The following is a 17,433-nucleotide window of genomic DNA, read 5'->3' on the forward strand; positions in this document are numbered from 1 at the left end:
GTTTTAATGTCCTGCAAAAAAAAAAAAAAAAAAAAAATCACAGCTCATCCTCTGCTCTGTTGGAGGGAAGAGACAGGGGAGAGATTGAGCTCAAAGCCTCATATCTCCGGGCCGGGGATCCTCCCGGCACCTGGGCTTGCCAGCGCATGCCCGAGCTCCCCAAACACGTACGGCAGCTCCCGGCTCGCCGGGCCCTGCTCTCACACACCAGGAAACCACGCAGGGACAGCCCGGGCAGCCATGGCAACACCACAGTGTGGCAATTACAGAGCCACGGCTCCCAAGCAAAGGTTCAGCCTTGCTTTCCATTCTAGGACTTGTTTTGATCCTTCCCCCTGGCCCAAACCATCACCGAGTGCCTTCCCGGCTCCAGTCTGGCCTCTGCGGTTTGTGACCAGCCTTTTTTTTTTTTGCAGCCTTGCACCTGGGCTCAAGATCATGCAAATACATTTTTGTCCACGTTGTAGGGAAGTTACTCCAGGTTTATGTAACGCTCATGTGCCGCGTCCCAACAAACACCGGTTTGTCCGACGCAACTTGAGTGGGAAACCGGGCTACGAAAACACCTGCAACCTGCACCACACACAGCGAGACAGTCAGATCCACTTACTAATTAAGCTACATGATCACCAAGAAGCATTAAAATCCAATGAATTTTACATGGTTAATGAGGATTTCTCCAATCTTCCAGCATTGCGGCAGGTTTCAAAGCTCACTTTGCTGTACTGCCCCTTCTCAGAGGTGTCTTTTAGAAAATGCCATCAACTACAGCACTGGTGCCCAGTGGCACTCCTGGTCATTTAAGATGGTTCTGGGACCACTGGAAAATGGACACATTTCCTGCAGATCTACTTTTCCCAGCACAAAACCTGTTAGATTGCAGACAGAGTCAGCAAGACAGTAGTAGAGAGCAATCATGAAAGTTGAAAGGCAGCATATTAGCCAAAAAAAGCCTTATTTCCCCTTCTGGGGATTCTACCCACTTGCCAATGCTGAATTACAGTTCAAGAGATGTTCTTTATTGCAGTTCACTTTTCTGGCTTACCTGCATCTCAAGTTATACTGTATTTTAGCACTAGCAAGATACACGCTGATTCTAAAATCCAGGTACTGCCGACATGGCAGCACAGCATGCCCAGGGCATGGTGAACGTTCACACAAATGCAATGTTACAGTGGTCAGATTTACAGAATAAACCATCAGTCAACAACATACTGGACCATCAAGCTTTAAGCAATATAAATTTTAGTAAGTTATTTTGATAGGTTTTTGATAAAACAAGATAATCAAAGGCTTGTTCTTACAACCACAGAGATGAATGTGTAATATTTACTCGGGAAGCTCCCAATACCTGCTTCCTGATCAGCAAGAAAAGCTCGGCGGTACATACAGACAGCACTGAGAGCCGCGGTCACTTTTTTGACTTGCCCTTTTTTTGTTGACGATATGAAAAGCAGATAATCCTGTTGAACACATTTTCAAAGTAAATGCAGATGACCAGAAATCAGCAGTCAAAATCCTGCAACCAGTGATGACTGAACAAAGACAAAAGTTTGCTGACTTGCAGATAAATTAGTAATTTCTTCCTTTCAGAAGTGATCCTCCGTGAGCACACAACACCGTAACCAACCACCTTAACTGCACAGGGTGGTAACACAGGAGCACTGACATCAAACAGTTGGCCACGAGTGCTCCTTGTAGAGCTCACATGAAAGCGATGCTGAGCAAGTAGTTCTCTAACGCATCAATAATGTAATGCTACCTGCTACCACAACCACTGGGTTTTTTGAATGTTGAATTACAAGCAGAGTAACGTATCGAGGAAGTTTTCGTGATTATCACAAATGCAACTAAGCGCAGGTACGTACAGCCAGACGATGAAACTAAGAGGTTGAAATCAGAGCTGCTTATGCTGAGGAAGAGGGTGGTCATCTCCACCAGCCTCTCAACACTAGGGAGAGGGGGACGATGACACAGCAGAGAGGGAAGGCAAGGAAGGAGGTGGATTTCTTCACTGCTAAGCGTTTACAACCTCCTTTGTGTGTAGCGCTGTGAGTAGCTTCTGCAGGTTAAGACAGACAGGGCTGTCTGGACAAGGTGAGCAGCAGGGGTTGCTGCACGAGATCTCAAAGCTGGAGGCCTTTGCTTTGCACCGTGTAAGTGCCCCAACACGTTTCTGCAGTTCGCTATCCCTTTAGCCCTAAGCAAGGAAACTCACAGTCGCTAGACAACCTTTCCCACCTCAGAAACAGCTCAATTTATGTGACAAATCAATAGGCTCAACCTTCAAAAAGCTACAGAGTTTTCGAGCTGCCTCTTCTTCCTTAGGAGACAGAATCGTCTCCTTGCTGTACAGCTGCAGAGATGGGAGCGATGGGGCTCCCCCCGGCTGGTCCCGGAGGAGGAGAAGCAGGAATGCAGCCGCGCAGGAGAAGAGGCAGAGCAGCCCAGGCAGCTCCGGGTCCTCCTCTGCAGGACCTGCCAGAGCTCCACCTGCACAAAGCAGCAGATTTTGAGAGGTACCAGAAGGGAATTGAAGAGCTCTGCATGTCTGCAAAGGCATCTGGAACAAGGTAATCTACGGAAGTATAGGAACCCGGCAGCAGGCATCGAGGGAGTGGTAGAACGGACAAACGCAAATAAAAAGTAGAAGCACAATCCAGAGCCATCACCAAACTGAGTCACTCAGTTCCCCAGGTGAATTTATAAAGCAAGGGAGGAGCAAAATCACTCAAGTGCTCTCATTTTGATGGCAGGAAAACCAGCAAACAAGTGCCATTAGAATACTGCTGCTGACAATTATTTCATATTGTTTCAAACATGGATAAACTTTCCAACTCAGTACAGTTAACTTGAGAGATAGAGAATATCCTACATTAATTTTAGAATGAAACCTACCAGGAGTGCATTGTGCAATTTTTTTAATACTGTTTCTAAAAAAGGATGAGAAAGATTTACAGACTTCTGCTGCGGTCAACTGGAATTCAGAAATGCTCATCAGAATACAGTGAGTGTACACAGTTACATCAGGGCTCATCTGCAGAGGCTTTCAGAAGCCTTAACCATATCTTAAACATCTGAAGCAGCGCAGTATGGGAAAGAACTGAGTTCCAACAATGCAGCCACAAAGCATTAAATTTCAGAGTTCCCTTCACATCTTACGTGTCTTATGCAAGGCACTATTTTAGCACCAGGTTAACTATTTCTCCTCTAAATTCATCTTAATTTCATGATCTTGGCTTTGACTGTGGGTGCCTGTATCTGAACTTGTGCCAACTGATCACAGCACAAAACCTTCAAAAATTCTTAAACTCCGGTGTCAGGAAAGGAGCATTGACATAATTTTTTTTTAAATCACAATATATCTTCTCTGGAAAGAAATTAGTCAGGTCTGTCTTAAAAGACTAAGACGAACGTTTGCTGCTTTCCCCTTCCCTGTAAACTGTTCCAATGTTTAATTATTATCACTGCTAAGAAACTGTACTTCACGATTGAATTTGTCTAACCTCAGTTGATATTGCTATGCCTTTGTCAGCAAATCTCACAAGTCCTCTTAGGAAAAGATCAAGTCCTCACTCAATTGTCTTTTCAATAAGCTGAGTAAGTTGAGCTCCTTTAAGCCTCACATCATGAGGCTTATTTTCCAGTCCCTGGATCATTTCTGCAGCTGTCCTCTGAATTCTCTCCAAATACACTGGCATTCTTCTTGAAGCATGGAAACCAAAATTCAATTCCAGTATCAGTCTCAACATTGTTGTGTTTATAAGATTACTTATTTTTGCTTCACATTCCTTTCCCCCACTTTTTATTCTCCTCAATATGCCCAAGAATCACATTAACCCTTTCAAAGAAAATACAGGCCCAAGTACCATATAGAGGAAACTACCTGTAAAGACCTTAAAGCCCTTTGAGCTACTGCTTTCCAAAATGCGGTTTCACAATTTATAGGTGCGTCTGAAGTTTTTCTAACAAATGCATCACCTTGCAACTGGATGTTTTCATATATTTTGTTGAAACACGGCAAAACAATTCCAAACTCCCTAAACATACTTTATTAGCCCACTACTGTCTCTCTGACAGAAGTTTTATCAAATATTTTACGTTATCCAGATGAAAAGATTCCGAGGAACAGCATAAGAAAAGCTGACTCCATCTCACAACCTTCTATAAAGCTAGCTGTGTCCCTTCCAAGTTGCAAACCCAGATATTTTAGATCTCCACTGTCAATGCAATTTATCCAGAACAACCATTTCTAGTGTAAGAGTAACCTGCCCTTCTTCTCTCGCCCTCCCCACCCAAAACAGACATGCCCCCCATACCTCCTACCCCCAGTCCCACTTCCAGAGAAGCACAGAACAACTCAGGTTGGAAGGGACCCCTGAATTTTAACCGACTGAAACCCCCTCCTGCCCCCAAATCAGGGCCAACTTGGATCAGGTTGCTCAGGGCTTTGCTCGTTTCTTCTCCAGGGCCACTAAGTGTTTGCGTAACTATGTGTTTTAAGGCCAAAAATAACCTTCTGATGATCTGACTTTCCACCTAACAAAGACGGGAAAATCTCACCTAGTCATTTTTACACTTGGCATCGCAGCTTACAAACGAGCTAGACCATGTTTGTCAAGTACGGCCTAAAATCCAGCGCGTGGATTTACCACAGTTCTTTGAGGGGAGTTCAAAATCAAGCAGCAGACTGCAGACGAGAGGTCCCCAGGCAGCATCAGCCCAAGCCATTAAGTCTTCACAGTCAGCACAGTACATTTGTAGTTTTTATGAAAAAGCATTTTTTTTTAAACTAAAACTACATCAAACACTTTCTGCGAAGCCTTTGAAGAATGCTTCGAACTACCCAAGTGAAGCTCCAGCTCTAACTCCACCTCCAAAGGAGACTGTTCTTCCACCGCATACACAGGTGACTTAAGTCATTAATTTCCCCACAGTTTCATCATACACATGCTAGTGGCAAATTACATAAATATGTAACTTTAAATGTTATCTTCTGTGTTCACAGTGGTAAGATTTATCAGCACCTATCTTTATCAATAATTTTATTTAACACCACACTCACAGCACCAGTTTCCTTGACTACCTAAGTAAGGATGTCCATCATCCCTTAACGAACACAGAACATCTTTCAACGCACACAGCCCAGACCTACAATGCTTACGAGTTCTTACTTTGGTTACTAACAAGAATCTCCTCATCCCTCCAAAACCCCCATAATTATATAAACAAAGGATTAATGTGGACATATATTTATCCATACAAAAGCATGTCACAATAGTAAAGTTATCCTGCTTTCCTTGAAGAATAGGTAAGTGAAATCAAAGCAACTGAGAGCGGGGCTGGATTTAATGTAACAGTATGAACTACTCCACTGAAATTAGAGATGTTAGCGAAGATCCTGTGATCCTCTCACCTTACATTCCTCCCTAAGCATCAATTTTTGGCCCTGTCAGAGATGAACAAAACCTTCCGTCTGTCTCAGGAGAGTCACTGTTGTTCTCACGTTACGTATTCTACTCTCCCATCTGGGATTATCAGTGCTGGATTCTCTGCCAACAGCAAGGAACCTCTTTAAACTTGGAAAAAGTATGGAATAGAATAAGAAAAAAAAAAAAATCCCATTGCATGAGTAAATGAGGCTTGACAGCATGATGGATGCTGCAGGTTCACAAGTATGAAGGCACTCCTAAGAAGATGGGCTGCGCCTGTTACAGCTTCACATAAGCATAAAACATGCTGGTTTGCTGCATTCAGGAGGGAGATGCTCAACTATTTAGATTGGATGCATTTTATATAAGACTGAAGATGACTAAGTCACAGCTGGACAGATTATGTTCTAAAAGCAAGCTACACGCTTCTCCCTGTACCTTAAACACCAGCATTTCCTGATCGTCATCTTTTCTCCTTTCTCTTTCAAACACAAGATGCTGAATTCTCCCAAGAAAAAAATAGCCTGAAAATATTCAGGACTATGTGCTTTAACCAAGAGGAATTTCACATGCACGAGTTATCGTAGGGCTAATTTGATTTTGTCATTATGGAAAAACTGAGAAATATCAAGACCTCAGCTGGGTAACAGTTGGGGAGGAGAATGATCTCAACACAGAAGGAAAAGAGCACAGACAGGAATTCTCTCTCTGAATAACGCACAGAGACTTTGTGTGCACTAAACATCCAAACACAGTTTGCCAAGATACTCTGAAAGCCCCTTCACATAGTTTATCAGTCCTGATGGTACACATCAGTAGCAGCATTGTTCTTAACCCAAATTATCTTGTAGCATTACAATGCTAGTGAAAACAAGCAGGAAAAATACCCTGGCTCATAGTACTGCACTTCCCGGTGAACAACTCAGACGGGATTTTTTTTCACCTGTATCCACTACACAATGTACTCCCCACCACACCTATTAACATCAGTATTAAAAACACCGGTTGCTTTACTGAAAGAAATCAAAAGAGCAGAAGCAATACATCACTAGAGAACATGGACATGTGGGAAGAAGTGAGGATTGGCGTGGGCGAGATGGCTACCTAAAAAAGTCTGACAGGCACCACTAGACCAGGAGTCCAAAAAAAAATTTTTTAAAAATCCGTTTTACCTCCATGGTGCCTACAAGATATGCAATGCAAGCTCTTTTTTGCGCCTTAATTTTCCTACCAGTAAAAAACAGAATACTACTTCTGAGATGTTACATGCAGTGTTTCGAGTCATATGCATGATAGCTAGAGCTAATTGAATAGGTTTGACCAGAACGGGAGTGGGGACAAACTGCCCCGGCAGAATTGCATCTTGAACATTCAGGTGGAAAACACCACCCAGAAAACATTTAAATCTCTGTGGCCATTTCAGTTTTTTTGTTCACAGTCAGTACGGGCTAAGGACCCACAGACGCACCCCGGGTGAGAAGCAGCAGCCTCCCAAAAAGCAGGAATTATCAGTTTAACTGGAGAGATTTTAACCTAAGCTAAATTAAACCTTCTCCATACTAACAGAGCTCCACAGCAAGTCCCATTGTTCAAGATGAATTTGTACATTTTAAACCCACATACCATTTCAGTAACAACCATCTTTCTTAGCAACGTAGGTAATTTTGTTTTACAAAATGCCGAGAAGTTTCCATCATTTTTCAAATATATGTCAAGGCCGTTTATTTCCTCCCTCACAACCTTCTCTTCATGTAAAAACTGAAAATATCAGAACTCCTTGCAAATATTGCCCCAACATTGTGACTCTCACGGGAACAGCCCACTTGACTATCGCTCAGAAAAAGAACCAACGCCTTCAACTCTGACACTGCAAGAGCAACAGAAAGCTACAAACTTTGCTCGCAAGAACAGCCAGCTCCCCTAAATCACCCCCCATCCAGCTCCGCTCCGTGACATGGTTACAAAAAAAAGGCAGCATTTTCAGCCAAAGGAGTTCACTTGAAGGATTCTGGCTACATTTTCATACAGTTCTGCAAAAACCAGAAGTTTCATCAACATTTGGACGTGCCGTTTCATTCTCGCTGCTCCTTCAAGGGCGTCTGCTCCACGTGTGATTCAACAAAATTCTGCTGACCGCTTTCAAGCTGACAGTCCCGAGCTATGCCCAGGAAAAGGCCTAGCTAGTGACTGCAGGTTTCAATGTATAAGTTCGCTTTTAGAATATGGTAGTGCTTTATTTATTAAATTATTGCTTCTACCCGTGTAGGTAAGACTTAGAAATACAGGAGCAGGAAACAGGAACTGCGGCACATTAATTTCACTCTTACATTCTCTGGCAGCTTGTGGGGAAAGTCTTCTCCGAGTCTGCGTATTTTTCATTGAGTCTGCGTATTTTTCATTGTCTCACAAATTCTGTACCTGGAATTTTCCTAAAGGATACTCTGAACACACAGCGGTTGAAGAGAATCCAGCAAACGGTGGACTTGTGCCGCCAGATGCAAGCGCTCCTGTGCTCGGCTTCTTGAACTTCTCCGACCGATGCATCCCGTGCTCCAAGCTGGAAAGGGAACGAGTACCGTTCTTGTAGCAGCGCTAACGGTGATTTCCACGGGTGTGTAAAGGGTGCCACCAGCTTGGGACTTCGGCATCCAAGTGCCTTCCACCTCCAGCACAGCAATAGCCTCTCCAAACACGACCAACACAACTGATTTGGGCCTATTTGTGAAGATTTTCATTAAATAAAAGGTTACCCTCATGACAGATGAGATTTCTTGCTTATAAGACATACCCCTCACGCCCAATGTGAATTTTTTTGCACAGCAATACGCATTTGGAGGTGTCACGACTTGCTAACATTTAAATAACTTTATTCAACCTCAAACAGCCAAAATGCTGCCTCTAGTTGTATCAGACCAAATAGTCTCACTGGGTACGAAACTAAAAGCCTCAACGCACAGCAAGCAGACGGAGCAGCACACACTGGGATTTGCAGTATGCAGACAATCGCTCTACTTCAAATACATGCTGCTATAACCAAGTTTTCCATTTTAAATAAATAAGATTCAAGTTTCTGCTGCAATTGACCTTGGCTGAATTACATGTTTGTGTTGTTCCAGTTGCGCCCACGTCTTTATACATTTTCACCAAAGCTAAATGGAATTCATGTTATGGTTTTTTTACTGCTATAGTTTTAATAATTTGATTGACAATGTATGCTCTAATTCACCATTTTATAAATGTCTGGATATCTTACAAGTCATAACAACTGGCAAGCAAATGCAAAATAAAGACTTTCTAATTACCAGGTAAAAAAAGGATAAGGAATATTGTGTGGTACATTTATTTACACAGATTTGTAATAACTGTATACTAATTAACATTTTCCCATCTTCCGAAATGAGACATCACTTCAGCTCCCTGCTCTATGTACTTTCTGCAAAAATATACCTACGAGAATTTGTTATTTTGAAACAGTTAAGCCCTGTGTGTAGGTTATAACACCATTCCACTGTCACAGATCAAGCCTACGTTAAACCTCACATCTGACCAACTTCCCAAGCAAACAAGAGTGGAGGAAGGAAAGACTACACAGCCAATTTTCAAGCAGAAAACTAAATGTTCGTCTAAAGAAATTACTCCATGCATAGCGACCAGGGGCACAAAGCCACAGTGTTTTACCCCAGAGCTCCTCTCGGAGGGGGATGAAGGCGCAGGGACAGCCCGAGCTGGCCGCCCCGTGTCCCAAGCCCCCGCTCCCCACCACATCCTCTGCACTTCCACCCACATGCTCTCCCCTATTTCTTTTGTGAGGGCTTTGGATGCTCGTCAAATCTCTCAGTGAGCCGATTCAGATCACTATCTTGGCAAAAAAAAAAAAAAATCCAGCAAAAACCAACACACAAAATAAGCCCAGCGTAGCTTTCTGCTGGGTTAGCAAGCTGAAGGAGTTCAGAAGAGGGATCCAGCAAGAACCAGAGCTGGCAAACAAGAAAATGCAGAACTCCTCGTTGGGTGGGAGAGGAAGGGGGAGCAAAACTTCCCTCATCGAGCAGCAGAGCTGTTGGATGTACTCAGCTGTCTCGTGTAACTTCACCCGGAGTAACCTCACTCGCAGGGTGCAGTTCTGCAATAGTTTCAAGCTGACTTCAGCTGGCACCGCTTCAGCGCAGCCTCCCCGGCCCTCTCTGCACTGGTGCAAACCCGACCCCACAGTCCAGCAGTTCTGGGGGAAAAGAGTAGAAAACTCTCACTTCCAAAAATGAAATGCACTTGTCTTGGTCATGGTAAGCTTCCTGAATAGTTCATTAGTGGGGCAGACGTGGGCCAGAAGAGAGGCAAAAGCGATGGTGGGATGGGGAGCAGGACTGTGGCAGCAGCACGTCAGGTCGGCTTCAACTGCCATGGAACCGTATCACTAGTGTGCACCAAAAACCTGCACGAAGTTGTGCAAATAATACGCAGTGCATCACAAACACCCATTCCAGTTTAACATACCCATTTCCATATACGAGCAAACCCTGAGGTGGATATTAGAAGACCTGCACAACAAAAGAATTTGTGGTAAGCTCAGAACCCGACTTTCACTCTACAAGTATTCTTGTTCCCTATTAACCTCCAGGCCATCTTGAACCCCAACATCCTTGTAATTCATGAAACTGCAAGAGAACTTTGAATCAGAAAGTCAGGCTCCTCTGCAGTCAAACAGAGCCTACGGAACTTGATCAAGCAGTTGTCTTTCCTTTAAAGGTTCACTTTAGCTGTATTTATACAGGAAGCTTCCAGATCTTTGCTGTGGTAAAAGTTAATCTACAGCCACATTACTGAAAGCATTCTTGCTGCATGATTATAAGCTATTCCAACCTAATGCCACCAAAACACAGGAAACAATTTGGTTCAGTGTCTTTAGTTAAAGGCTGCATGAATGCAAACGGCTCACTCACATATTCTTCCAAGTATCTATAAATTGATACTGCGACTCAGGTTGAGACATGCTGACTATTTTAAGGGCTCCACGCTGAACCCCCAGGGCACTTCGGTCTCCTAAATCACTGGTTCTCAAAACTTTTCCCAGTGTATTCCTTCCTGCCTACAAGCAAGGATGCATTCTCACCTCCTCACTCTCTCCAATAAAGACATCTGAAAATTGCTCCTTGGGAGGAGCTTCCACCCCAGCACCCTGAAGGGGCACCAGGCCTGGAGACCACTGCCAGCAAGATGTAATTTGGGCAGAGGCAGGAAACAGGGCCACGCTGTAAAACCCTCCTCCGCGCCTGTTCTCTGCACTACCTGGAGCTGGGATGAGAAGTCTGGAGTCCCAGTCCCATCCTCCCACAGCTCCTACATTCTGCTCCCAGAAGCCGCATCTTTCCATCCTCCCGCCTGAGCTTCCTTATCCAAATATTTCCATGCAGTGCAATCCTCAAAAATCCTCCAGCCACTTATTTTCATGATTGAAAGTCTATGCAAAACAAAGAGACTGCATTATCTGACACCGACAAACTAAAACTCCAAGCTGCATCCTGGCAGTTTGGTTTTTTTCTTTTACCAAATCACCATCAGCAGGGACGTTCTGTTAAAAAGTTCAGTGGAGGGGTCTCATACTCCTTCCCTATCAACAACTTGCATTTCAAACTGCTCACTTCTAAGTCAAGAGGATTCTTCTCGGTATCAGAACTTCAAACCGTTTTCTGGGCTGCTGGCACAGTCACTGAGAAAGTTTTGTCCTGTAAATCAGCAAAGCTGCAGAAGAAAACCCTGGTAGGAGCTCTGTAAGGACAACAGGAATAAGTCTGAGTCACTAAATGAGCAGCTACCAAATCCAGACAATATCTTCTTGTCAATGTGGATGATTGCAATTGTAACCATGCTCTAAATATGAACACATCAAAAGCACCGTGCCCTTTCTACTCTGAAATTACTTTGAAATATTTCAGGGCTTAAGCATTTTGTTTTTGAAACTCACATTCTGTCTCAAAAGGCTGCTTGTAAGTAAAAAAAACCAAAAAACCAAAACCAAAAAAACCCCCAAAAACACACAAACCCAAAACCAACAACAAAAACTAAGCTCATTTAGAACAGGATGAACAAGCAAAAAAGTTTGCTGCCTTGAAAACTGCAGAGATCTGAGTGCCTGGGCTGCCTCCCCTTTGCTAAACTTAGCCCTTCCGTGACCCTCGGGGAGGAATGCAAGACCTGTCTACGTTATCGAGTTTATAAGGATTAAACTTTAGCATAAACAACAGATCACTTCTAAACTTCACTCTAAGAGCCAAATTCCTGACTATTTCTCAATGCCGCTCTATGTTCTCTCTTCGTCCCCCCTTTTTTGGTGAACGTGGGACTATTAGACTCCTGACCACAAAAGAAATTACTTCTGCTCACTAAAAGCTTGTCACTCAAACTGCTGACAGGTCCTCCCACATTTTTCCACCTTGAAGTCTGAGCACACCAGTACACTTTTCTGAATATTTCCCATATTGCTCATTACAATAAGTGAGTTTTGTGTGTGTTTGGTAGGAGGAAAACAAAACTCACCAAGAAAGCTTTTCTTTCTCAAATTTATTCTTTTAAAAGGTAATTTGTTTGTTCTACTGTTTAAGCATTTAAATTAGGTTTAAGGATCAGAAAGTTGCAGATTTACAATTTAAACAATATGGACGCTCCTACAGGGCTTGTGGCAACAAAAACTATTATTTGCTGCAGATTTCTTCTTTTGGGCTAGAGCTTTTGAAGCTCAGACTCATCAAGCTGAAGTGAGGGGAAAAATCCTTTTAGCTGTTTTTGTTACAGGAAAATAATACTTCACCACCAGCTCGAGCAGGGGGGAAGGGGGACTATGAACAAGAATCTCCTGATTCGTCGCACAGATCATCCTCCAAGACAAAGAGCATCTTTACTAATTATAGAAGAAAAAAAAAAAATTTAAACTAGGAGCAGTTGAAAAACTGTTTCTCAGCATGCTCAGTGGGCATTAGCTGTGATTTCAGCAGCTTAGCAAGTCCCACCCCTGCGTGAGCTCAGCAGGGAGCCCAGGAGCGCCGCACGTTCTCCCTGCTCAGCAGGGACCGGGGCCGCTGCTCGGCTGATTTGCTACCGGAACACTGGAAAATTGCCACCAAAATAGCAAATCTCGTGGAAAAAAAACCCCAAACAAACAACAACAAAAAACCACCAGGAAAAAACCCCAACAAACAACAATACACCAAGAAACCCCCAGCAACTCCAATAAGGAATTAAGAAAAAAGAAAAAATGGAAAAGAAATCTCAGCTCCCACAGTTCCAGATGTTGAAGTCTTGCTACGTTATGGTCTGGGGCTTTTTCCACGATCAAAATGAGCAAAAGGTTCAGGCTAAATCAGATTTATAGAAAACTGTCTCTAACAATATAGGGCAAACTTACTGTGCACTAACTCTTGCCACCAGTCGGCCATGGAAGCCAAAGACTGGCTGTAGAATCTGTAACAGCTTTAACATCTATAGCTATTTTTCTTTTAATTTGAAAGAGGAAAATACACTAAATAGACAAGTATAACGCAACAAAGTCTTTATTTTAAAATCAAATAGCAGCTTAAGTTTCATGGGGCAACTGGGACTTAACATCTCACGTGCTATACATTTCAGCATACATTTAACACTTTCAGCTCAAGCACTGCTACAACATCATGTATATGTAAAACAAACTTTACCTATTGCAATCTTTCTTATATACTGCATGTAACACAAGATTTCACTGGCAAGATTACAGAGTTAAACACACAAGCGGCACCAAGGTAAGAACACAAATGTGCATCTGTAATACCGCAAGATTGCCATGAGAAGAACGATTTCGAATTTTCAAACCTCTGAACACTCACTATGTTTGTTTAACTACTGCCAGCATAGATAGAAACATTTTTATCTCATCACATCATTCAAAACAAGTTTGTAAAAGTCTGATCATCCAAAACAGGAGAAAGAACAGACTGGTCAGACTAATAAATTACCTGGCTGGGACATCACACATTTAGTTCTCCCTTGCATACTTGCACCTGGAAGTCTGAATTAAAAATGCTTCTTTTATTTCAGAGAACATTTGGAAAATTTAAACCAACAGTTGCTGGTTGTTCCCCCGCCCCGAGAAAAGCACAAGCTTTTGCACATTCTGAGATGCCAGTTCAATGCCATCTCTTCCTATGTGTTTTTTCAACTCTGGCCTATTACTTTTCAAAACAAGATCCGGCTGTAACTGAGTCCTCTTTCTAAAAAGGGATTTAAATGTATGTGGGATTTCACCACCCTACCTTGGGGTGGGGAAATCTCGGGCAACGTTAGCTAAGGAATATTACTTTCGGGTCACTTGGGATATGACAGTAAAACGAAAAGCCAGGGTCTTGTCAGAGCGGTGCTGGTTATTCAACGGGATGCGAGGCTGTGGACCAATTCCCCATTATAACATACAGAGAGGCTGTAAGCAACATACACAGAGACCGTAAACAAAGACTAAGGGGCCACAAAGATCACCTGCTGTATTTTCTTAAAGCGTGGAGCTGGTCTTCATACTCACAAAATCCTAAGTTTCTTACTGTTGTCATGTCACTCCATGCCAGGCAGCAGAACCACATTCAGTCTCAGTGACAGATGCATTATAGAGGGGTTAGAAGTTGCTCACCCCACCTTGTGAAACAATTTAGGTGCTACGGATCCTCAAATGTAAAAAAGCTGCTTGGAGTGTGGCATCTACCACATGATTGCTGCCAGTCAAGTGGATTTAAGGGCATATTTTAATCTCTCTCACGTTATTCTGATACTGGAATTCTTGGTTCAAGCTCACAGTAATTCTGAGTTTGGTAACTCAGGTCAGGGCAAGAGGCTCCCCGTTGGAGATGTTACTTTGCAAAGATGGCAGTTGTTTCCTAATACTAATCTGTTCCCGTTTCCCACACTGCATATCTCAACTAACAGTTTCATCTCTAACAAATGCACTGGAATATGCTGATAGCTCCACCTCGACAACACAGTATCATACCAACAGAGGCCAGTGCCAAATGGTTAGTTAAACAGATAAGAAAGGCATTCTTCCTTTAAAAAAAAAAAAAAAAGGAAGCTATTGCAGTCAAGCAGACAGAGTGTGCATAGAAGCTGGCAGATTCCACAACACACAGTCATGTCAAAAATGGCCTCCTGGAAACTGTTCCTTCATCAAGCATTTGAGTCAACCAAAAGAGAGGAATTGTCCCCATTACTCACAGGAGTTTCACCTCCCTATTCCACAGCAGAGCAGCATTTTCTACACATTTTGACATAAAACCACATAAGCGCAGGGGATAGATTTCACTCTGCAGCAGAGGGAAACTCCTCTCCCAGCTTTCTGTTTCCAGTCCCAAAGTTGAGCTGGGCCTTTATGTTGACTGTTCCCTGGTCTGTGAATGGAAAATCCCTCCTCAGCACTAGCAGGCTGGTGTCTGCTGCACACACCCACTGCACACAGCAGAAATTCCAGTCAATAAGGCAAGTGGGGCCCAGGCAATGGAAGGGGAGGAAGGAGACATACAAACAATAAGAAAAGCATCTGGCTCTGTTACTGGCTGGAAAGGAGATTGGAGTTCAAAAGAGGCACGACTGCGGCCTTCACTTCACAGGAAGATCATATCAATTCTCACTGTCCTACTTTTCACACGGACCAAAATATCTGGAAAGGGCAACTTGAGGTTTCCAGCCCACGCTTTAATGCAATTCTATTAACTCAAGAACAGCAACGAAACCCACCTTGTAGGTTTTTGTCTCACTGGATCGAAACATACTCCTGGGTTCTGTATTGGACCTGCAGAAACGGCCCCAAAAGTAAAGCCCTTTGCTGAATGTGAGCCAGCCATCTCTCCACCAGCACACTAATGGAGGCTGCTCTGCTGTCCTTCCCTGGAGATAGCAGCCAAGTCTACTGAAGCTTCTCTCATAGCAACCAGAACTCCAGAGCCAACAGCAGCTGCTGTCACTGCCTTCAACACTTACCCACAGGATCCAGAGCAAAGCAACACCCTCCTCCCTGCACCTCCAGAGCAAAAAAAAAACCCCAGAAGGCTGGTGACAAGATGACTTCCTGGGTCAACCACAAGAAGGAAAAAGAAAAAAAAAATCCTAGTATTTCCTATACAAGTGAAAAGGGGAATCTTGTTTCTACCGAAGAAATAAATAGAAAATTCTTTTTCTGGGTTTAGGTTCTGGCAGTAACACCCAGTCAGGGTGTGGGACAACCATCTGAAATCCACGATGTACCGGCACACCATCGCGTGTCAACATCAAGTTCTTCGAGACCCCTCACACAAGCAGAAGCCTTGGCCCCCTTGCCCTGGCCATACCCTCACTGCTCCCATGACATCATGGCCAGAGCCCGCAGCAGCCACCGCAGCCCTGCAGCACCCCATGGCCTCCACACACATGCGGAACCCCCCTCCCCCAAATAAACCCATCCGGGGGGATTTTAGCTCCTGGCAGACGAACACGAGGACAGGGCCGGGAAGCGGCTGTGAACCTCCCCCGGCTGCTGCACCCACTTCCACGGAGCCACACGCGGCCTCGCAGCTCGGCTCCTTCCCTCCCCCCGGGGACGGCGAGACGCCGCCCGCCGCCGCTTCCCCGCCCGACCCGGCGGTGAACTCCGGTCACCGGCACCCAAGGACGAGCCGCCGGGCGACAGTGACCTTGCCGGTGCTGTGGGAGGGACGGCGGTGGGGCTCGGAGCGGGGCCGGGGCGCGGGCAGGGCGGCCGAGAACCCACCCCCGCGGCGGCCACGCGTGACGGACGGGGGAATGCGGGAGAATCTGCGCTGCAGCCCCCAGCGCCGGGCGGGCGGGGGGTTACGGGGGAAGACGCCGGGCGGGCACCATGAGAAAGCAGAAAATGCAGGTCAAACACCGCCTCCCCCGAGGCACGGAGGGGCCGGCGGCGAGGGGCGGGCGGCGGGGGCAGAGGCGGCGGCGGCCCAGAGGGGTCTGCCCCAAGACGGACAGCGAAACCCAAGGCCCGCCGGGACAATAAGGGGGGGGAAAAGGGGAGCGGACCGACCACCCTGCGGCGGGGCTTCCCCGGCGCTCGCCTCCACCGACAAAGCCCCGCGGCCGGGCCCAGCCCCAGCCCCGCACCGGCCCGCCACCCCGGGCCCCAGCCTGGCCGCCGCGGGCGGGCGCGCACCACCGGGACCGCCATGATGGCCCGCGCCGCCGGGCCGGGCCTCCCGCGCCGGGTCAGGTCAGGCCGGGCTCCCCGGGACGCTGCCCCACCGGCACGGCGGGGCCTCAACAGCCGGACCACCGAGCCAGGGCGGAGCGCCGGGACGCGGCCCGCGCCGGGAGCCTCCCGCGGCTGCCCGCCTTCCCGCCCCGGCGTTCCCTCCCGCCAGCCCCGCGGCCGCCGCCGGGCACGACCCGTCCCCACCCGCCAGCCCGCGCCTACCTGGCCGGCCCGTTCCCCGGGCCCCCGCACGGCACTAGGCCCGGCTCAGCGCCACGGCGTCTCCTGGGCAGCCGGCGGGAGCGCAACCCCCTCAGCGGCGGCCGCGGCACCAGCCCCTCCCCCTGGCAGCAGTAGCGGCGGCTTCTCCCCAGGCCGGGCGGAAACGGCACTGGGCGCACGGGGATCCCCGGCGCCGGCGCCAGGGGCGCCCCGGACACGCCCACTCCCGCTCCCCGTTGGCTGCCACGGCGCTACACCCCAACCCGCCGAGACGCCCGCCGCCGCCAACGCCTGGCCCGCCTACGCTTGCCATTGGTGGCCGAGCCGCCCGGGCCCGCCCGCGCTGCCGCCTCATTGGAAGCCACACGTCCGACCCGCCGCTCGCCCCACGGTCCTGACGCCCCATTGGCGCGCGGAGCTGCCCGTCGGCGAGAGGCGGCCGCCAGCGTCGAGGCGGTGCAGCCGGGCGGGCTGCGACAGTGCCTGCCGGCCGGGCCGCGCTACGTGCCGAGGGGCGGGGCCGGCGGGGGCCCGTCCCCGCCCCCGCCGAGGCGCCGCTCGCCGCGGGGTGAC

At 46.7% G+C, this 17,433-nt stretch overlaps 1 protein-coding gene across 1 annotated transcript in view; it reads right to left on the reverse strand.

Moving 5' to 3' along the window:
* SETD5 (SET domain containing 5) overlaps positions 1-17,084 on the reverse strand; it is a 67,253-nt gene extending 50,169 nt beyond the window's left edge. Inside the window, exon 1 of the mRNA XM_065642615.1 lies at positions 16,861-17,084. The gene's annotated coding sequence lies outside the window, so the exon portion shown is untranslated. The remainder of the gene's footprint in view (positions 1-16,860) is intronic.
* Positions 17,085-17,433: the final 349 nt, after the last annotated feature.

The sequence above is a fragment of the Caloenas nicobarica genome, chromosome 11, assembly GCF_036013445.1.
Source record: "Caloenas nicobarica isolate bCalNic1 chromosome 11, bCalNic1.hap1, whole genome shotgun sequence".
Taxonomy (NCBI): Eukaryota; Metazoa; Chordata; class Aves; order Columbiformes; family Columbidae; genus Caloenas; species Caloenas nicobarica.